The sequence below is a fragment of the Protopterus annectens genome, chromosome 1.part0, assembly GCF_019279795.1.
Source record: "Protopterus annectens isolate FY-2018-M chromosome 1.part0, PAN1.0, whole genome shotgun sequence".
NCBI classification, from domain to species: Eukaryota; Metazoa; Chordata; order Ceratodontiformes; family Protopteridae; genus Protopterus; species Protopterus annectens.
The window spans coordinates 1342875301-1342899538 of NC_056725.1; the positions used below are offsets into that span (position 1 = coordinate 1342875301).

The window sequence follows — 24238 nt, forward strand, 5'->3', positions numbered from 1 at the left end:
TAGGCCTTAAAGGAGACCACAGTAGTGTTCAGAAGTGTGACGTAAGGCTTTGAGTAGGCATATGTATGGTAACCGCACCACTGTACACATGGAACATCATAGCAATAAACTGACGCTGTGATGTGGTAATGCTGGACATACCCACGCTGATGGGCGCAAGCTCCCAGTCCGGCGTCTGAGGGATTCATTACTATTACGGCCAGCCTTGAAAAGGTGTTTATTCAGGTGTTTCGTCAGGGCGCTGTTCACCGGGTAATTTCAAGACTTTATTTGGTAGGTAGACCAGAGGGTAGTGCGGCACGTTCATGGAGTCCTTCTGCCTAGCACCACTTAACCGCAAGGCCACCTTTGCCGCGGGTAAATACAGCAGTACCCACACCCGGCATTTGGCTATTTTCACAGCATGCTATATCACCGTATGGCAAGAAACCATATTCCCAGACATAATGGTACAGCATAATGCCTGTCCGGGTCACTTCAAACGAGACCCACACGCACCAGCGTGGACGCATTGCCGCGCGAGATGTCCGCTACCAATGTCGATACACTGTCTCGCTTTGTGAAACAAAAGTCAACACATAGCGATTCAATAATACTAAAATACACGGGAGCCCATGTCCCTGTGGTTGAGTTCAACCTGTTCCGGCCATGTTAAATGCGTGTAGCAGATGAACCGGCCAAACCAAGCAACGGATATGTCTGTGGCTCAGTGAAAGCCACGAATGTTAAACCCATGTAATATTGGCGCATTGCAATAAGTACATAAATTTATGGGGTTAGTAATGGAAATAGGTCCGTCGACCAGACCGTGCAATTAGTATAACAAGATCTACAACGGGTACACCGCCAACTATATCACGGTTATGAATAATTGGGGGTGACATGGTATCACAAGACATGGACAAACTTTGCCCATGCGTGTGACTCATCTGATTCGCAGACACGTCAGGGCAGTTCAGACACCTCGGGCGGACAAGACCAAACCCAAAGCACCACAGGAACAACACCCTGACAATCAAGGCCTGTATGCGAGGGGATATAAGCACCTTGTGATCTGAACACTTCGCGGTCACCACATATGGCATCCTGGGCCATGAGCCAGAGGGAATATGAATGTTTAATATGCAGTACCGTGACCTTTCCCAGCAGGAGAGAATGGATGCCGTGACGGGCGTGGAGTGCGCGGGGTGGGGTGGGGATATGTAAATGCAGCTGGCACCATGGGTATGCATATATTAATGACACCGAACAGCTAAATCGCGGTAGTGGTCATTAGAACCGCAAACGGAATGCAGTCACCGCTTGAATTACGACTATAGGAACATATACATGTGAAGGTACGAATGCTCAGCGCGCCGCGTAAAAGACTGCTGGCATGTATAAAGGTGTGCGCGTTTCCTGCACACGCCCGGCCAACCGGATCAGAGATATGTTACCGAATAAGTCACAACTAACATACACCCACGTGAACTACACAGACCCAGTAAACATATATATAAACAGAATACGGATATGCATGCGCGCCAGAACCCGGCCACTCATTAGGAAATGCGAAAGTGTGCGCAGCGCAGTGATCCAATTCGAAGCAGGTTAAGGATGTGTCCTCCTTCCACGCCAACCAGACATGTCTCAAAAATGTTAGCCCTGAAAGTATGGAATCGGCAAATGCCAGCTGTAAAGTAATCAAGTAGAAATAGTGCGAGAAACACACCGGATGTGATGAGACAAACATAGACTGTGGATAGAATAACCATGTGTTAGTAGTATGGATTGATGACGGGTTATGCATCAGTAACCGAATTCACTTGTCGTGAGAGGTGCCCCCGGTATAATCTGGCGCTCAGCGTTGGCTCACACTGCTGAACGGGCTAGTCTAGCTTTCGGATATATGTCCAGTGCTGGCAGAGGCCCGTGGAGAGAAAATTCTCCACACATACAATAAAGTACAACATAACAAAGTACTCATATATGTAACCAAAGAAGAACAACACAGCGGCAGGTCCTGAAAGGACCGGCACTCCACACAGATCCTGCACTACAGACAGATATATATGGCCAGTGGAAGCACTACAAGTATGGAGAGCAACACTGATTTGTATATGTCAATGCTATCATCAAGACTTGGAGCACTGTCCACTTAACTAAGGAGCAGGTTTATTGATTGTTCGACTTTAAACTGACTCTGAAGGAAGTGTATATGATCTAATTATGTAATGTATTTCAGACTGGACGATGCCCCATGTTAGTGGGTGAAAGAGCTCACATCTTTGGACTGTGGAGGTATCATTTTGTCATTGGTTCGGTTTTGCCTATATATGTCTTCATTAATAATGCATTTTATGAAGATGAGCAGGACGAAGGTTTGTTGTATTCTACTTACTGGCACATAGATATAGATAGGCCATAATACATAAGCACAGGTAGCTCGCTATGACATCCACGACAGGAACATACAGCGCAGTCAAACACACCGCCAGATGGTGACAGTCCAACACGCTCTACACTTTTACATATGCATTACCCGGTGTCCATTGCAGGACTCCAAAAACTGATCCATTTGCACATCAACCAGCCAGCGACTCCAGATCTAATGACAAACTTGGATACGCACGAAGCTAGACATATGCACCACCAGCTTGTTTAAGTTGATGACAACTGGTCCATGAAATGCAGGACATGAACAGAAATCCCCAGATTGTCGGTCCATAGAAGTGCTGCCCATCCCAGTCCCGCATTACGAAGGATGTTACCGGTATCGGGAGGGCTGCATTTCATGGATCCTGGGTATGCAAAATGGGGCCTCGTGTTGTTTGGCAGATAATCCGTCCCAATCTTCGCGGGAGGGCTGTGGGCATAGCACGACCTTAGTCCCTTTCACTAATGATGCAAAGCATCCACTGATAATGCTAAAAAGCAGGTGTGAAATGTGTTCAGCCCTATCAGTGTCCAGTAGGCAATTCCCATGGATGAACAAGGTAACGACCAAGATGCAACCTATAACTGGAAACCTGGTGGAATTCTCATAATAGCCATGTAAGGCATAACACAGGAAATACAGATAGGGACTATGCAGACACCCCCATACAAAGTCAGACCGCGAATACCGCATACACAGCACTCGATCTGCCAGCAAATAAATACGAGGATCAATTGCCCATTAATTGGCGAACAAATGGCCTAATCTGTGGAACACATACTACCACACTAACAACTCCCAATCCAGGGGGCTATTACACGATGTTTCACTAGCTGCTCCCAGACATAACCAACATCCCCAATGAATAAATAGGGCATGCATGTTCTGGTTGGTTTTATATTGACAATACAGGCATGATATATGTCCTACTGGGCCTTCTGAGGATTACTTAAAGCAGTTGCCAACCTGCATTACATCAATACCCATTTGGGTTAAATCGTGAGAACATGGGTTTCGAAAGCAATAAACATAATATGTGTATTCAAACATCGCGATCCGTATTGGGGAACATAGCATACCAACCACTGGCCAGATGACACAGTCCAACATGTTCCCACATTTCCACATACATGCACATTTGCGTCCACAGGACCCAAAATTTGTCCTATTGCAACGCCCAACCGGGTGCGAGCGAAGACCAAGATGAACTACAGCCGTGGACTACGCACAGCTACATATATGCAATCCGCAGAAGCAAAGGTCTTCGGGTTGATGACAACTGTCCATGGAATGACATATGCACAGAAATCTAGATTGTCGAAATCCATTAGATGTATTCACATCCCATTCCAGCAATAATACGGAGGATTTTGCAATGGGTACTGTCGAGGTTTGCAGCCATGGGATCGATGAATTTGTACGCACTGAAATGGGTGTTGGAGATGATTGGCAGAATGATCCATTGTCCCGCCCGTGCGGGAGTGGATGTGGGTAGCACGAACATGCCTTACCACCCACCTGTGCGATGCCAATCATCCACCGGAGGAATGCTACATGCGCTGGCTGGCCCGATGCACCGGTACAGCCAGGTGACACCAGTGTCCAGTAGGCATTTCCCAAGGATGGACAAACGTATCGACAAGATGCGCACCTAGTCGCGAACCTGGGTGGAATCAGCCACAGCGTGGCCAAGGCATAGCAACTGCAGGCTGAATACAGATGGAAACAACAGTAGACACACCCCATAGAAATCTATCCTGCCGTGCTTAATCCCGGCACAGCAACATAAGGTGCTAGCAAGTATGTGGGGATCACCAACGCTTCCACTCAACTTGAACATACCCGGGTGACACTGTGGAGCACTATATTAATGCGCACACCCTGCAACGCTTCTTAGAAGATGTACTATGGTTCAAACTGGCGTTCCCACATAAATAACATCCTTTCATGAATAAATAGGGTTCTGGCGCTACATGTACCGCTGTGTGTTATATGTGACAATACAGTGGCGGATAGTTCAGCGTGCGTTGGTAAATTCTGAGGAATTACTTCTGCGAAGCAAACGGTGCCAACCTACGGTACTACAATAACAATTCATATGGGATTTAATTGTGGCAGGAGGACACGGGTTTCGTGGAACTACCAATATGCGGTAGGCGTAAAGCAGACATCCGCTGACTGGGAACATCTGGCTGACAGTCAAACCCGCTGGGCCGAATGGACTGGACAGTCCAACATGTTCTATTAACTTTTACATATGCACATCGGTCCATTGCAGGACCCAAAAATTTCTCTCCATAAGTGTTAAGCAAAACAGGCTGCGATCGCGGCGTGGACCCAGAACAGGTGACTGGCCGCCGTGACTACGCACAGGTAGGCCAGATATATGCACCACAAGCCGCCTTCAAGGGTGATGACAACTGTCCATGAAATACGGTGACATATGAATATGGACTCCCCAGGTTGCTGCACGATCGCGCCGTTCATTATCCTACTCCGCACACATGAAGGTGGTGTGCAATGGGTACCGTCGAGGGTTGCAGACGCTGGGATCGTAAGTATGGTATGCAAAATGGATCTCGGTGTGGATTGGCAGATGATGATTCGTTGTCCACTTCGATGTCGCGGGGCGTAGCCAGCGGCATGTATGCATTACTCCAGCACTAATAATGCCAATCATCCACGGAGGAAAATGCAGAATGCAGCTGTGAAAATGTTACAGCCCTATACTGAGTGTCCAGTAGGCAGTTCCATGAATGGACGGACAAAAGCGTCTACTGACGCCGAGATGCAGCACCTTATAGCTGCAAACCTGGGGGAATCCTACAGCTGTTGCAAGGCATAACCCAGGAAATACAGATAGGGACACAGTGAGAACCACTCCCCATACAAAGCCAGACCGGGCTGCAGGCAGATACCGGCGCATACACAGCACTCAATCTGCCAGCACGCAAATGGGGATCACACACTTCCATACAGTGGAACAGATGGGTGACCTGTGGAACATACCAATGGCACAATATCAACGCCGGCTGGGAAAGACATCACGATGGCCAAACTATGTATGGTTCCTCCAATGAAAGACATCCTTCAGTGAATTAATAGGATTGATGTCAATTGACCATGGAAAACACCCAATGAACAAGAAAGACTCGCTGGCACCCTATGGCCACAAACCATGTCACACATAGGTAGATGGAACAGTCAACTTAAACATTTCGGTCCACAACAGGTCATATGGTATCCAGGTTCTTCATAGACATGTATGCTATCACTTGACCCAGAGGCCAGGAGACTTACATATAACATGGAAGCATCCAGGCTTTAAATATCCACCCTTACACTTCCATTTGTCACTTGCTATGCGAACAATGAACATGTAGCCACAGCATAGAAAGCACAGACGACATACTAGCACACACACACATGTCAACATCTCAGAAAGCATCCTATGAACACACACGTATTACATGATGTTGTACTATGAAAAACAAACAGTTCAGAAGCCTACGTAAGAATAGTCCCGTAGTTCGACATTAACACAAGTCTTCTTAACGCATTTAAACAGTTTATTAAAACGTACACAGCGTTGTTTCGTTGTTTCTAACTTTTCAGAAAAAAGCAGATTCTACAAATGTTCACAATCAACAATGTGAGTCTTAACGAGTTCTTAAATCTCACATTGTTGATTGTGAACAGTTGAAGAATTTGCTTTTTCCTAAGAAGTTGTGAAAGCAACTAAGCGATGCATGTTTTAATAAACTGTTTAAACGCTACGGACTTGTGTTGTGTCAGCACGGGAGTAATCTTGCCGCAGGTTGCTGGTTTGTTTGTTTTCCACGGTTTTGCAGTTTTTCCTGCATTCGTGAGTATGATATTGTACTATGTCGAATCCTCAAAACCAAGACCTAACAATGTCTATGGAAGATATGCATAGCATATCACTGTAATACAATGGTACAGAACCGACAGAGTGGACAAATGTATGTTAACCCTACATCTGTATCTACACTACATTCCCATTACGGGTGTTTGCTCCACCTGCCTCTCAAAGATGCCTCAGCAGTTATCGATCGGTCAGCCCTGGTGTGTGGCCAACCTCTACCTACTAATCTATCCACATCCGCATTCTTCAGCATAGCTGAGGAGGTCCCTCCTGTGGTGTTATAATCTGGACGCCGTAAAACACCGAATGTAGACGTTTGCCTTGTGATGTGCCCAAAGCCGGCCGTAGGCATACGCCATCCCGCGGCTGCCCAGGGCGCCGCTTCAGTAGGGCCACCTGTCTAGTAGGCGCGGTCACGTAGGTATACGCCAAGATGGGTGCACCATGTGTTGTGTTGGCGGCGCCATGTAGCCCCACAGCCTAGGGCAGCGATCTATCTAAGGTCGCTGCCGTCGGAGGGTAGTACAGTCTGCAGGTATGTTCAGACGTGCTCCATGTAACAGCGGTCCACAAGGATACCCATAGTGGCGACAGCTGCACACATGGCTATAGTGGGACACACACACGCCATGCATACAGCACAGTTAGACATACACACACCATAGATAGGCAACTACACACAAGGTGTATGTCGTCTATGGGTACAGTGTCAGGACAGCAAGGATAGCTGTCTGCCACGTAATCCAGCAGATGTCTATGAGGTGTTCTGGAATACGGATGGTGCATGGACAATGTGTGGATATGCAACGTACCACAGTCATATGTCAGCCGCGTGACAATATGCGATACATGGGGAAGACAGCTGTCCATGGTAGAGCAGCGGTACATCCACAACATAGGTACATAGATATACAAAGAAAGAGATACAGACAGACACATCCGACAGGCACGTGAGTATAATGTACACAGCAGCACCCCACAACACCATAGTAGCGTGCACGGAGAACACGCTTACGGAGGTCGCCGACCAGAACAAGCACACAAGTAGTACACGAGCGCCCCGCCATCCACAAACAGAAGGATGGCGCCAGAGATTATGGGTGTTCACGGTGAAACTCAGAGCCATACCGGTAGAGGAACCCATGCAGCTGGGAGCCTGGACACACACACATATCATGTGGCACGATGATGATTGACCAGACCCCCACATACTCAGCCGCACACACATACAACACAGGTATGGTATGCGCTACGTGGCCCACCGAGTACAGCACCAGCAGAGGCACATGTACAGGTGGGTGGCAACAACCGTACAGGAATGACAGCTGGTAGGCAAGGTATGTGTTTTGAAGCATCTAAAAGCATGTTCATCCGCAGAGGCAGCTGGAAACACACACACACACACACGGAAGGGCCGGGAGACGAACCTACGCCTATCTACATGAACTCACTACAGCATGAAGCATTTACAGAACGCGCTACCGAGTTTACTGAGCAGAGCGCTGTCAGAGGCATACTTGTAGGCTGGTGACATCACCCGCAAGACAATAGCTGGCAATAGCCAAGGTATGTGTTGCGAAGCGTCTAAAAGCATGTTCATCCGCAGAGGCAGCTGGAAACACACACACGGAAGGGCCGGGAGATGAACCTACGCCTATCTACATGAACTCACTACAGTATGAAGCATTTACAGAACGCGCTCGTCAGTTTACTGAGCAGAGCGCTGTCAGAGGCATACTTGTAGGCTGGTGACATCACCCGCAAGACAATAGCTGGCAATAGCCAAGGTATGTGTTGCAAAGCATCTAAAAGCATGTTCATCCGCAGAGGCAGCTGGAAACACACACACACACACACACACACACACACACACACACACACACACGGAAGGGACGGGAGATGAACCTACGCCTATCTACATGAACACACTACAGTATGAAGCATTTACAGAACGCGCTACCGAGTTTACTGCGCAGAGCGCTGTCTGAGGCATACTTGTAGGCTCGTGACATCAGCCGCAAGCCACGAGCTGGCAATAGCCAAGGTATGTGTTGCGGCGCCTAAAAGCATGTTCATCCGCAGGAGGCAGCTGGAAACACACACACACACACACACACACACACACGGGAAGGGACGGGAGACGAACCTCGCCTATCTACATGAACTCACTACAGTATGAAGCATTTACAGAACGCTACCGAAGTTTACTGAGCAGAGCGCTGTCAGAGGCATACTTGTAGGCTGGTGACATCACCTGCAAGAAGACAATAGGTGGGAATAGCCAAGGTATGTGCGGTTAAGCATCTAAAAGCATGTTCATCCGCAGAGGCAGCTGGAAACACACACACACACGGAAGGGATGGGAGGCAGACACATGAACTCACTACAGTATGAAGCATTTGCACAGCGCTGACAGAGGCATACTTCTAAGCTGGTGACATCACCCGCAAGACAATAGCTGGCCATAGCGAAGCGTCTAAAAGCATGTTCATCCGCAGAGGCAGCTGGAAACACACACACACACACATGGAAGGGCCGAGAGACAAACCTATGCCTATCTACATGAACTCACTACAGTATGAAGCATTTACAGAATGCGCTACTGAGTTTACTGAGCAGAGCGCTGTCAGAGGCATACTTGTAGGCTGGTGACATCACCCGCAAGACAATAGCTGGCAATAGCCAAGGTATGTGTTGCGAAGTGTCTAAAAGCATGTTCATTCGCAGAGGCAGCTGGAAACACACACACACACACACACACACACACACACACACACACACACACACACACACACACACACACAAGGGACGGGAGACGAACCTACGCCTATCTACATGAACACACTACAGTATGAAGCATTTACAGAATGCGCTACCGAGTTTACTGAGCAGAGCGCTGTCAGGAGGCATACCCCTACGTGGGTGGTATCATTTGCAGAGGCAATGCGCCCGATCGAAATATGTCAGAGAGGCGCAGTCAGCCTGTTACCATCCCAAGATCGCCGCGACAGTAACACGCTAGTGCTGTAATCGGGAATACCAAGTAACTACTGATCAGTACATCACTGCCTACTGGGCATGCTCAGACACTTAGACTCGGCACAGAGCAGACATGCATACACATGGTGCGATGGCATGGGTGGCGGAATGTGGACCGGTCGTGGTGTGTCCAGTCACACAACAGCAACCTGGCCATGCCACAGACCTGGCTGCTATGGCGATACAGGCATGCACCCGGTATAACTGCAGTTAGCGCGGTGTGCACTGTGCTGTGTGTCTATCTACACAGCTGCCTACTGGGCATGCTCCAGACACTTAGACTCGGCACAGAGCAGGACATGCATACACATGGTGCACGGCATGGGTGGCGGAATGTGGACCGGGTCGTGGTGTGTCCAGCCACCATAACCCGCCATGCCACAGACATGGCCGCTGCAGCGGGAATATCTAGGTGCAATTAACCAGTTGTAGACTGGCCTACAGTTTGTTGCATGCTGCAGACAACCCTCCCAAACACAGGATACCTGCACAGACGTCCTGAGGACACTGGTGAGTGTGCATGCTCACAACAGCACCAGACAGTGACATGAACCACCCATACATAGACTGGGAACATTACCCATGGCACAACACACTACGCCACCGGTCCCAGGTGTTCTCACACCTGGCCACTGTTAAACAGCCATGCACCATACACACTAGGGGGGATGTCTGACAGTTCTGCCCATCACACATGGTGAGGATATGCCCCACACAGGATGTACAGCCCTCAATGGTGATGCCAGCCCATATAGTGGATCCACTGGTCATCCACATCCTGCACCCAACACCGGCATGGGGGACCTAAGTGATGACCTCTCCACAACAAACCACACACATCATATGACACCGGTGTGGTACCTACAGTCCCCCATGCCAGTGTTGAACACAGGCCAGACTGCCAACCGCCTTACGAATGCCTTCTCTGAGCACCCCATGCATGTCTGCAACAGGCAAACATGATAACATCAGGACCTTGTCCACCACAGGTAGGCACATGGTGTGGTGGACCCCAGCCACTGACAAGCTGTACATCAACAGTTGAGCTAATACATGACAGAGCAATGTCAGTACCAGGGAAACCATCTCCCATTCATACCGGGCGTCACCATACGGCCACATACAATCATCCACAGCCGCTTGTGGGAGTGGTACTGCAGAGGGCACATGAGAGACAACCATAGGGCCTTTCCCTAACTGTGGTAAGGGACATGGTTGGGGCACAGACTTGGTCGGAAATGGTCCAGAATGGTACAACGGTCACTGCACCCACAGACATTGTCTACAAACCAGCGGACATGTTCCATGCATACATCCACCCCCACCCCCAAGAGGGGACATATCCATCCCACCAGAGTGTAGCCTCCAAAACATCTCATATGGCCTGGAGTGATCTCATAAGTCTATGGCGGTTGACACAGCACCAATGGACACCTATGGTGTCCCTGGCTGTGTGCTACCCATCCTCATTGAAGCCCTCGACCCACACATGAGGCCAATGTGTCATGTTAGCCTTACTATGGCCAGTGTCCCGATGGATGGCATATGGCATCTGTGGTCCCACTATGCCAGGGTAGTGCTCTTCTGGACTGTAGACAGCCACACCCTATCAGCTTGACAAGCCTTGTCTGCAAAGCTGTGTGGAGGTCCATACAGGTGCCCATGGATACAGACAGTGGTGTACAGTCAATACCAGAACATACCCACAACAACATAGTCAAGGGTGGATCCTGCCTCCTGCTGCCTCGTCCTGTCTGGAGTGGTCACCAAGGCCATTGATGGGGATACGTGGGTTTGCACACAGTACCATGACCTGGTGGGAGCGCTCAGAGTACACTCCACATGGGACTCATGGAAAGGCTTGCCAGCGTGCATGGGGACATATGTCACCCGATGGTTCTCAGAAAGGTTGGAGGTCACACACCACACAGGGTTGGTGTTCCTGGTGCCGTGTCACACCTATATCTGGTCTCCAGTGGAGGCCCACCTCAGTCCTGGGCCCCTGTCATAGCATTCGACCTTCAAATGTGCATGCAATCATAGGGGGATTGTGGCAGACAAGGTATGCAGATGGCTACACACCAGCCACCATACCCAACACCCCATGTGACACAGACATCCACCTAGGGCGTAATAGACATGGCCTGCTGCTACATGCCAGAGAAAGTGCAGACCTACCCAGTGTGAAGGACATGTTCGGCCCAATGTAACATGTAGGTGGTAGGCCATTCAAAATGGTGGACATGTTCATGGAAATGGGTACCACACCTGTCGGTAACCTCTGTCAACACACACAATGGCAATGTGTGTGTGAAGGCATTCCACTGTGGCCACCTAGTCTGGAAGGAATCGCATCCACATCAGGGGTGTTCATTGTACCCCTGTGCACATCACACACCAGAGCAATGACTGCGTATGATGGCACATCTGGCCTGTACCTAAGCTGACACCTGCAGCACTCAGAAGGACCACAAATGTTCCACAATGCAGGGATGACGGTGCTAGGACATGTGTCACAAGCTGCACGACCAAGGGGACTCCAGCTGTATACCTTCCCAGCACATCTGCTCTGTGGTGATCTGTGCCTGGCATACACGCCATGTCCGACCTGGGTGATGGCGGCATATTCCACCTCCTAGGCTCCAGGCAAACACGGGCACAGGTTACTGTCAGACACCTCACCACAAAGATGAGTGGGACATGCTGGGGAACAGGGTCAACGGCCAGAGACCACCTACGACACAGAGAGGAGTGCCAGCCCATGTTAAGGAAAGGCCCTGACTGCCTTCGACCAGGAGAAATCATGATGTGGATGTGTGAACATAGTTGGCGCGCCAGGCATCATCTGTGTGTCAGTGCTGGACGAGGGACTGGGGACTGATGCATGTGGCATCCCCATCCTAAGGGGTGTTAGCAGCCACACACACAGTCATGCGAGGTCTCCACATGTCGAGGGCACATAGCCTGGTATGTACATGTGCACCTATGTACCTATGTAGGGTCCATGCCAGTTGCGGGTACCTGTACTATGCTGATGTTGCCAGACATGCCTGTGGGTACCCATGACTACACGTGGGGAACTAATAACAGTGCTCCCAGTAGGCACACGCAAGCACACCATCATTGTCATACAGGTTAACTGAACCAACATGGTGCTACACATGTAACCACCACGCATACTGTGTACACAGATCATCGAATGCTGCACCTGCCCTACATGGTATGTCTGCTGCATGATGTCAGTGCACAGCCCACATCACATACACACCTGTCACCAGCCATACACACACACCACAACATACAATATCACGCATTATGCAGGACACAGGTATCACATACACCTCTCTCACTTATCTTGTCCACCCTGTGCATCAGAATATTTTGCATAACATTGCACCGATGGTGTAGCTCACAGTTCTGCGGCAGAGACTTCATCATATGCACAGGGTGATATGTGCCACAGGCATGGCTGTACCAATGGATGACATCATGTGTGTAAGGGCCTGTGCATTGACTGGGCATGACTGTGTAGATTGCATGTGGATGTGGTGGAGCCCTACAGTTGTGTTTGCTGTGTGTGGGTATGTGTGCATGGTTCAGTCATCTGTGATGCCTACACGGGGTATGCTTGACAGCCCCAGACTGTACAGTGCAGGTGTTACGGCTCACTGTGTCCGCCTGCGGCGACGTGACCTGCGCCTGCCTGCCGGGCACTACCGGCGGAGATACAGACTGTCCACTCTCCTGGATGTCACATGTCCGCTGGTAACGTGCCCACGCCGGGGCCGTCCAGGGCCCGCCCACGTGGCCTGCTGTGTCCTGGTGTGGTTGATGTAGTAGCAGCTGCACTGCTTGCTGCTACCAGCACTGTGTGGGTGGGCATGGGAGGTGGCACGCACACGCTGACCTGCACCTGTTGGTGTTACTGGCCAACACCCACGTGCCCTATGCCTCACCCCTACCATGTGTTCCAGCACAGACAGCTCACGCCACGGATGGCCATGCCTCGGTCGAGATCCCAGCCATCTCACCCAATCTCCTATCCAGAACATCGGCAAGATGCTGTTGGGCATTCGCCAATGACTGGATGTTGTCATTCAAGGAACGGATTGCAGACCTCTGCAGCCTCTGCCCTTCCAGGTTCTGCCATTCGGCACGTGCCTGTGCCGCCATTACAGTCTGGAACATGCGTCTGGTTATACCAGCTGCTGCACCCTGTACGGCAGGTGTATGTCTAGCGGTGCTCCCCCTACGAGCAGCACCTGCCACATGCCTGTGTGGCACTGCACCAGTCATTGCACTGGCAACATCATGTGTAGCCACACCTTCTGCAGCCACCGCACATTCCTGCTCGGTGCCAACAGATGCTGACTGACCGTCATCTATGGGCAATGGTGTTGGGGTATGTGTCGGCATCTGAACCGTGTGCAGGGATGAATGGGACATAAGTGTGATGTTCTCCAATGGCACAGTGTCTGCCTGTGACGACCCTGCCTGTGCCTCATGCACATGGTCATCACCACTAGTATCTGTGGACACTAGCCTCAGATGGCCCGGAGGGGAACTCACCTACAGCACCTGTCAATACAAGGACATACCATCCGCTACACACACACACACACACACACACACACACACACACACACACACACACACACACACACACACACACACACACACACACACACACATCATGCATGTGATAGTGCAGGTGGCATGCAGCATTCCCACAGCACAGACCAGTGAATGCAGACCAGACATTCATAGTGGCAGTATGCACAATGCCCTGGTGGGTACACTACAACAGGCAGGTGTCTTTATTAGGCATGTAGTACACACATTCATGGTAGTTTGCATGCATCGCGGATACGTGTGCAGGCCCACCGGGTGAGTTGACACTACACATGGCTGCCGACGCTATGTCATGTACACTGCAAACATGTGCGGTATCATGTGGACATGTGACAATGGTGTCCCACCACATGCACCACATCACAACAGCTGTCACAGTGCAGTGTTATGTGTACAGTCTACAGATACAATGTATGGGTAACAGGGATGTCTGTGCAGGTGCGGTTGGTGTGAGCTGTATACATAGCTGTACAGTGTGGAGTGCAGGCACTGTGCCACTGCACAGTAGCAGGACACAGGTATGTTTCTGTGCGATGTGTGACCTGGACGCATTACATTGCCATGTCTGACAATCAGTTCAGCTGCTCAGCAGCACATATATGGTGGACAATGGTGGCACCTGTAGTAGCTGTGGACAGGCATTCCATGTCACTGGTGTATCACATCGCATGTCCAGGGTGTCCACTACAGTGATGAGGCCACTATGTGTGTACAGGGTGCAACAGTGAATACCCACTGTGGATGTACTGTGTGACAACATGCCTATAGGTATCGGCCATGGCCTTGTCTGTCTGGGTCATTGACAATTGTGTGTGGTGGACATCGCGGCACACGGCCCTGTGGTGGCCCATGTCACATACAAACATACTAGTGTAAGGTGTCACATTCCCTACGGATATGCAGACAGTGTGGATGTCTGCCATGTCGTGCATAGGTCATGTCATGGTGTGAAATTGTTGCAGACAGACATCCACGTGCATGGGACATGGTATGTGCCATGTCACAACGTGTGCACCCAATGGGGGCATAGGTCACATTGGTAACACCTGTGCTCTGGCCAGATCACAGCTCACTATGTGGTACTGTGTGCATACTGCAGAGGCATACCAATGCATACTACACATGCAGCCATTGTGGAACACCGACAACATTGTATGCATAGCTGACTGCACATAACACACCAATAGGTTGTGTGGTGTCATACCACTCTACGCTAACAGTTGTATCTACTGTACATGGGTGCTGTGTGTGTCGGGTGGTGCAGCCTGTATATACCGTGACTGGGGCACACACAGGTGTGCATGTCATACCTGGACACATGGGGAATATCAATACACTGTATCATGCCTTTGACTAGCAACAGACTTACCCAAGTATAGACCCTTGTCTTTGCGACACGCCAGACGTATCTGTAAAGGAATGACACAAAGGTATACACATCATCCATTACTATTGCCACAGTCAGCACTGTGCATGTCACATCATGCATCTGTGAGTTCGCATCTGCTATGCACATGTCTGGTAACACAACATAGCATACTGTAGTATGCATCTTGTGTGGACATATATCTGGCATGTGTTGCTATATTATGTGTTGTACTATGACACCCACTCCCACGTTGCTTATCATACAAACATGCAACACTGACTTACCAGGCTGCTCCGACCTCATAGTTTGCACGACACCCACCTCCACGATGGACGCATGGGCTTCTGTGTGTTGTTCCGTGGGTGTCCCCAGACTGGCCAGGAGCTCCTCTGTGGCTGTGAGTGGGGGCTGTGTTGGTGGACCGCCACCTGTCCCACATTGTTGTCTGGTGACTGCAGCGGCACTCTGTCTTGCATGCCGGATCAGGTCTGTGCAGTGCCTGCGGATCTGCTGATAATTGCGGTTGTATCCGCCCAGGCTGTTCACCCTCCTGCACATCTCCTCCCACATCTCCTGTCGTTCCTGTGCCTGCTGTGGCACATGACTGAATAAGACGTCATGATTTGTATCGAGGTATGGGATGATCACCTCATCCTCCTGTCGGCTGAAAGCGGGAAGCCGCACCGTGGCATTATCTGTAAGACATAATGATGGTGGCAGGTCACATTTACACTGCTGTGCTGGCATACTGTTGGAAATACATTGCTATGACATGTACGACATCTGCACAGTAATCTGTGAAAGGCATCGTGGCAGTGACACAGCCGATGTGTTGGCTTCACACCATTGAGCAGTGGGTGTCACATCATATCTGTGTGCCACCCCATCACACTGTACACGCACCATGTAGATGTTAGCCTGCTGTGGACATGTGTACCTGGCTGCACCTGTGTCCATATCACTTGGCATAGGTCCCCATGTGACGGCGGTGCTACTGTTCACCTGGACGCTGTGTATATGTCAGTAAACATCACGTCTGTACCCATTGTGAACATCAGCAGTGGCACTGTACACATACACATGGACACCTGCACATGCATGTGTTGTGCCATGTACATCCACACAGCACTGTACGGGTGTTGGACAACTTGCCACAGCTCACCTGTGTTGCACATGTGATAGACATAGAGCAATGTGTAACCATGACACATTAGCAGGAAAGGCCATGCATAGCATGTACACACACACATTGTCCAGAGCAACACAGAGCACCTGTAACACCACAGGGTGCATCACTGCCACATTACTGCTGTGTATGGTTGATAGTGAGAGTGCCGTTTGTCCATCGCACCATGTAGGACTGTGATAGCTCATGCAGCCTTGCTGGGCAGGGCTGCATGGTATGGCAGGGTATGCCACATACATGGCACTGGGCTGTGATCCACCTGGGGGTTGACGATATTGGCAGGGTGGCTGTCCATTCCGTATGTCATTGCTATGTGTATATGGACATTCAACATGTCTATCACCATGGTGTGGACACTGGCCTCGCAGGTATGCTGCACACTGCTTGCTGAGGGTGTGTCTGGTGCATGCAGGTATCACACATCCATGCATACACTGTAACCCTGGCAGGTGCTATGTGCTGGGATATTGATCAACACAGTGCTGTATGTGGACACACACCGTGGATGGTTGCCTGCACTGATGTGGGTACCACATATGTGTACATCCAGTGCCTGCTGCCACCCCATGTCTGCTGCTGCACTACACACCACCATCCCTCCCTCTGTGAATGTGGTGTTGGGCACAGCATAGGTATCCATGTATGGGGACAGGGATGTTCACATAGCAGGGTCACTGATGGTATCGTCGATCTGACCATACACGTATGACGCACCCCTCACACATACAGCCCATTCATATTGTTGTTTGCAACGGTGACACAGCTATATTGCTATGCCGGAGACATTCACAGCCATACATACACAGATGCATGCACGTCCATCTGTGGCATGGCCTGGACTATTGCTGTGGTTCAGCACATAACGTGTTTGACTGCAGCTGGCACAGACCTACTGTGCACATGTCTACACAGTAAGCCTGTTCTACAGTAGGCATCTGTGATGTGCTGTGCACATCTCATATCTGCACATTTGGTTGGTGTCCATCGGTCCACGGGCCAGTGGTGGGACACACAGGGATGTTGCTGAACATATATGCATGCAACCCTGTACAGCTGTAACGCTAGCCTCTCAGATGCTCATGTGTCGTGGACGTGAACAACGTACACGCACATGTGGTTGTGGGCTGCCGTCCGTACCCATCTCCTCCTGTAGTTGCTATCATCCCACACCCTCCTTGTATTGTATGTTCAGGCTATGCACCTATGTGGGGCTTGTGGGCATGCAATACGATACGATATGCCTTTGCACCCATCACAGATAATGTCACACAGGTACACTGGCAGCTGTACACGTCACAGCTTGTTGTCGGCACATCACATGTGGTACACACATAACACATCTCCTGTGGGACATGGTCAATTGTACGGGCATGTCCAGTGGTCACATGCCACAGCTACCCCTACATGACAGCTATGCAGGACATGTGGCTGTACAGCTACTATCACATGTACACGAGCATTGCCCCCCTACCTACATCACGTGGTACTACCTGTGGGGTATGTGCGTCTGCATCCATGCTATGGCCATAGATGACAATTGTACATCAATATGTGCAACATACCTCATTGGGAGTTGTCATGTGCACATGTTCCACATGTCAATGCATTGTTTGTGTCTGTTGGGCGGTCATTGTAGTGCATGGTTTACATGGCTGCCATAGCTGCACTGTGTGTGATTCCAGGTACTTCATTGGGCTACCAGCATTGTACATTTCCACAGCACATTCCAGCCATCATGTAGCCATCTTAGATGACAGTGAGAGGTGTTCCGCCATGTGCACATATGTCACACAGTACGAGGGTGACTGACACACATTGTCAGGACTGGGTTCTGACTGCTGTGGATGTGTGTTATGGTGTTGACAACCATGACTGCGCCAGATGGTGTCATCTGGATGTGTAACATTCACAACACACACCTACCTTCACATAGCAGCACATTGTCCACAACAATGGACATTCCTGCATGAACACTGTGTGCAGTATGGCTGTATGACCACTGCATGTACCAGTGGTAGCTACCAGCATGGCTACCTACAACAGCAGTGTGTATCCTGTGCATACATGGGTTACACCTGTCACAACACACCTGTGTCAGATGGCCCTGTAGTGGGTGACAGTGCAGTCCCACACATCATGTAACAGTATACATCGTGCACCAGTATGTTGCGGACATGTGAACGGCTGTGCTACTCAACATATGCACGCATGACACATCACCTGGTACACCGTGTCTGCCTTGCCACCTGCTATTGTGACCACCCTGTGATGACATTGTACGGGCCACATGGACTGGGACATGTGATGGCTCAATGGTGAATTAACCCTCCTGGTGTGTGTCTAGCCAGGTGTCCAGTAGCCAGTGGTCTGCACACAGGGATACTGTACATTGGCCTACTCTGTCACTGGGACTGTTGACTATGGTCATACTGTACTTATGCAGGCATGTGGTGTTTGTCCAGTCTGACAGTCGTGTTCAACCACACTACCGCGGCACACATGACCTGCGGACATCTGCCTAAGGTGTGCAGCCCACATGTACATCTTCACATGCTATGATGCCTGTGCAGCAGTGTCACATGTCTGTCTCCGGCAGGGCTGTCACAGGCAGGCACAGCATGCAGTGATGTGTGACAATGCTTACACCCTCCACTGTGCTGTACACAAGCACTGCACACACAGTACGGCATGCATGTCATTTATCTGCAGTGCCTGGGACCTGCCTCCATGCCCTACACAGCACACCTGCCAGTCCAGATTGTACACAGATCATACCTCCCAGGCACATACCTGGACTGCAACAAACACACGGGTGGTGGTTCCCACACCACACAGTGATTTACACACATACTGTATATTCCGAGACACATTGCATCATAGGTAATCCATGTTCAGATACCCATGTTCGGGACCGCTACACACATTGTGACACGCGACGGTGAATACACTGTACACCACAGGTTACATGCTGGCCGTGTTGTCATACTGTACATTGCACCTGGGACAGTTGCTACTGCCATGTACTGACAGCAACACGCACTTCCCTAGTATGGACTCCCATGTACCCACACATGCTTGGCCATGCAGTACGCATAGCTGGGTGACACATTACACGACACATACCATACCTACACTACCCTCGGCATGCACCATACCTCCATGTGTCTGTGTGCTATACCTACAGACATCCCCCCTCTGTTTGCTGAACATCCATGCTTCTCATCCCTGCTAGCATCGCCCTAGACACACGACCATTGTAACATGCATGGTACATACGCTCTACAGCCGGTACTACCGACATCCACTGACAGAGGTAGTTGATGGCATGGCACCCCGTACGATGGACAGTATACGTGACTATGCCAACACATATCACAGTGCACTTCCGCTACATTTACGCACTGGTAGGGACCATGCTATTCCACACAGAGACATGGTGGTACTGGCCTTTTCACAGACGCCACAGTGGTATTCCTGTTCCATGCACATGTGCTGCTGTATGGGCACATGTGCAGGCTGTTGCACAGTAGTTATGTTCACATGTGTGTGGTGCATCACTTGACAGTCATGGTGGGTCCTCATGGTGCATCACATACTCCCAGCTAGCTACCTACATGACTGGCATACATTGCAGTGTGGGCCCTCACACAGTGTGGTGGTATGTCTCTGCTGTTTGGCTACATCCACATTCAATGCAGCATACAACACTCATGCAGGCATTGCCAACAGATGTTGCTGGCATCGTGCCTGCCAATGGGGTACCTACCAACAATACACACTCTCACTCACGACAGGGTTCCACTCCATGGCTGGACATTGTATTAACCCTGTGGACACATACATGGTACTGCCATGCACACGTTATGTCCTGGGACACGGTCCCAATGTCACCTCCGATCTCCGTAGTTGTTGTATCCCGCCACCCTGGCTGTGTTATGTCTCTGCAGCAGCACACTGCATTGACTGCTAGCCCGTTCATGGACGTTGTGTACTCTGACCACCACACTACCACATCTAACACACTACACATGGCTGGTATTGCATTGCACATATGGGGCTGCATTTGTACACCCATGACTGGGCCATTCAGTATGGCACTGGGCCACATCCTCACATACATGCTTCACACACTCATTGACGACCTCCATGCCTTTACTGGCACCCTTGTTGGGCTTCTGTGCGCCACAGCACACCACATCCACATGCTGGCCACCTGTCATACCATTGCATGGGTGGTTGGTGTGGTACAGAGGGTAACAAATCACACATTATCTGCTCTTTGCCCTTCAGCGCCATTCCACATTATGGTATTGCCAATGTCCGCATCCAGCATCACATCATACCCTATGTCTCAGGATGTTACACCATGTGACTCCTGTACAGGTCACACAGTGGTGCAGGCATATCATGCTAACTACAACATGTCAGGTACATGTGACATTGCACAGTCCTCAGTCATGTGACCCCTCATGCTCACTATTTGCTTACAAACACTACATGCTGTCACACAGTACTGTCCATGCCTACATATACCACATGTACATACCTGGCAGCATTCTAGCTCAACCTACTTATACTGCTAACAACCATACAGGTGTCAGTGTGGCAGATATATCATGTGGATGTCATTGCATCAGTTACATCACACATAGTGCATACACATCACCTTTGCATAGTGACAGTCATGCACTGTGTATCACATGGATACTGTCCCTATACATGCATATCACATTGTACATGGTTGCTGTACACACACATGCCCCACATGGTGCTGTGGTTGCCATATTCCATGATGGCATGGGTACACATGTGCAGGGCCACACATTTCTGGACTGTATGTCTAGCTGATACATTGGGTGCCCTTGTACCTGTGCCATACACACATGTACACGCGGGCAATGTTACCATAACACATGTGTGGTGTACCTTACACAATGGATACACCTTTACATGTCACAGTATAGTCATGCCGTGATGTCTACCTGGCTCAGACAGTTTACATATGCAAATGACAGTCGTGAAACACATCTGTACTCACCTGCATACCACTAACACAGGGGTGTCATCTACTCTGCCATGGGCCATGTAATCTGCATTACTGATGCATGTAGTACTCCTACATGGCGTTTGCAGTGGGCAGGGTGAATGGAGCACTCCTGCATGTGTGCACACATGCCACATTGCCCAGCCTGGGCATCTGTGTGACCTCCGCAGACTGGACACACACCGTGCTGTGGGACATAGGTCCTGTGCACATCCCACAGGGACACACTGTGTCACTGGTCATGTGATAGCTCCCTTGCTGGTAGGGTGACACAGACCCATGGTACCACCACAGTGGCAGTACAGTATAGACATACAGTTGACATCCACCTCTGCTGTTCAGTGGACACTACCATGGGGAGGGTGACACTACTGTGTACATTGCACATGTGTTTACACGGCCCTGCCGGACATCATTGTTGCACACATTGCACCTGCTACAGAACGTTTGGACACGGTTACTTGCTGTTCCCTCCATTTCGGGTACCTATTCTGCTACTACTCTGTCCCATATGTGCAGGCCATACATATCCTGTTTATGTACATAACATTAGGCCATCCCTCCATCATGCATGCTATGCCTGTGATACTGTATATGATTTCTGAACATATCCATCATGACAGCTTTGCATTACACATAATTGACATAGTCACCCCTACTGCGAGGCATACGTGCACGTCGTGCGCACATTCCGTATGACATCGACGGTATATGCCCATACACATGTGTGCTGTGACACTATACATACATGTCCTATCCCCTGCTGTGGCACTTCATTGTTGGATATCCACTGCCAGCATCAGCGTGGGTGGTGGCATTGTTCTGTGTTTGAAATCCCTATGGCGGACCTGGGGTAGGGTTACTGTCCCACTTTGCAAGGGACAGTCCCTCTTTGGGCAGTTGTGTCCTGACAAAACATATTACAAATGGCAAATGTCCTGAGATTGTAGGACATAATTATGTCCCATTTTTATGTAATAGTTGCATAACATAGTTATTTATGTATGTAAAATTCCTAAATGTTACAAGAAACACAATAAGCAACTAAACTGCTACAAGAATACGCTTTTATTTAGGCAAAAGAGTAAAGTTCTACCCTTTGTACTGACCATGGGTATGTGTCCGCCTGTAACATCTGATGTGTGTCCCGAAAATGTCCCACTTTGGCCATTTGAAAAGGTGGCAAGCCTAACCTGGGGTTATCCCGGGTGTGTACATGTTGTCCCACTGCTGTGCACACGTTGTCCACAGTCGTTGGTATGCTCCGCGGCTTAGCATTACATAACCACCTTTCACCACTCTCTGCCTGATGGACAGGTATCTTCACTTACACACACCATTCACATACAGTGCAGATTCGTCATACGTATTATGCATTACACACCAGTACATCTCGTGGGTTCGACATACCTTTCTGGCCTTTGGTTCTGTATTCATCACTACTTGCTTGATACTCCTTGTTTTGTCTTCACTATTTGTTCGGTATGAACATACGGTTTGAATATCCAGGGAGTCTTCCTTATATTCGTCGTTACCTGAGGCATGTGGGTTCATCACGCCAATAGCTGTTCCTCGGTGTGTACTTATGCACATATCACCGGTGATCCTCCTCCATTCGTACGTTACGCGTCGGAACTAGGCCATGGTTCATTCCTCGTGTGGGCATTGGTTATTTGCAATACCTTCGTGGGGATGGTATGTATTGTATCATGTTTGTGTGACTGCATCCGCTATGTGTGGTGTCAGGTACATTTCGCTGTGGTGTTAGCCGTGGATTGTGTGTGTTGGGTATGGTATTCTGTTCGACATGTGGGTCTCCGTGTCCTGGCGGCGTCTGTCGATGGAGTTGTGCATTCAGATGTGTAACATAGCTGTTATATTCCTGTACACAACGGATGCAAGGATGCATCAGCTGCTGCTAGTGTTTCCCACGCGGCTTGTTGCGGGTATGCCGCTGTCATTGACTGCCTGTATGTTTTTGCTACGGCTTTGGCTGTTATCCCTTTGATATGTGCGATGGGGTATATCTGCGGATGTGGGTGACGGGTACGGGGTGTGGGTCTTGCATTTATACATACAAGATATGCTTGTGTGTGTGCTCCATCCCTGCTTGGGGAGCTGCAGGTTACCTGTCTGTTGTTCTGGGAATGTTTGTTTTGTTGATGTCGTGTGGTGTCGGTATCGCCTGCATGTTTGCTTCCTGCACGTATTCCTCCTTCACATCGGTTATATATCTGCGGATGTTCGTCCGTGCCTACTATCCATTGGCATTTTGTCACTGATAGTTACGGTGATTGTGGTCCTGTATTTGGGACGGCCTGTATGCTACCGGTTGCCTCCTATTCGTGTGGTGCTTGCTTACTTAACGGTCGTGGAACACACAGCGGTATTTACGGGACTGTAGGTGGCCACGATCGGTGCCGGGATAGCACATGCGTATTTTCGCCGTACATGCCTGATGCTGTGTAACGTTGCCGACGTATCGTGTTGAGTCTACCATATGGCCGCCATACATACGGTCATGGTTTGTACATGCGTCCTTTGCATCTCCTGTTGGCTATGGTCCTGTGGTACATTCTGGGACATTTCCGCTTTGCATCGTTTTACGTCACCACGCGCCTAGCCACTGAGGAGATGTCAGTACTACTTTGTGGGTACTGCTGTAC

General features: G+C 49.9%; 1 long non-coding RNA gene across 1 annotated transcript in view; it reads left to right on the top strand.

The window, feature by feature from the left end:
- LOC122798032 overlaps nucleotides 1-24238 on the top strand; it is a 186264-nt gene that overhangs the window by 47433 nt on the left and 114593 nt on the right. The gene's annotated exons all lie outside the window — the stretch shown is intronic.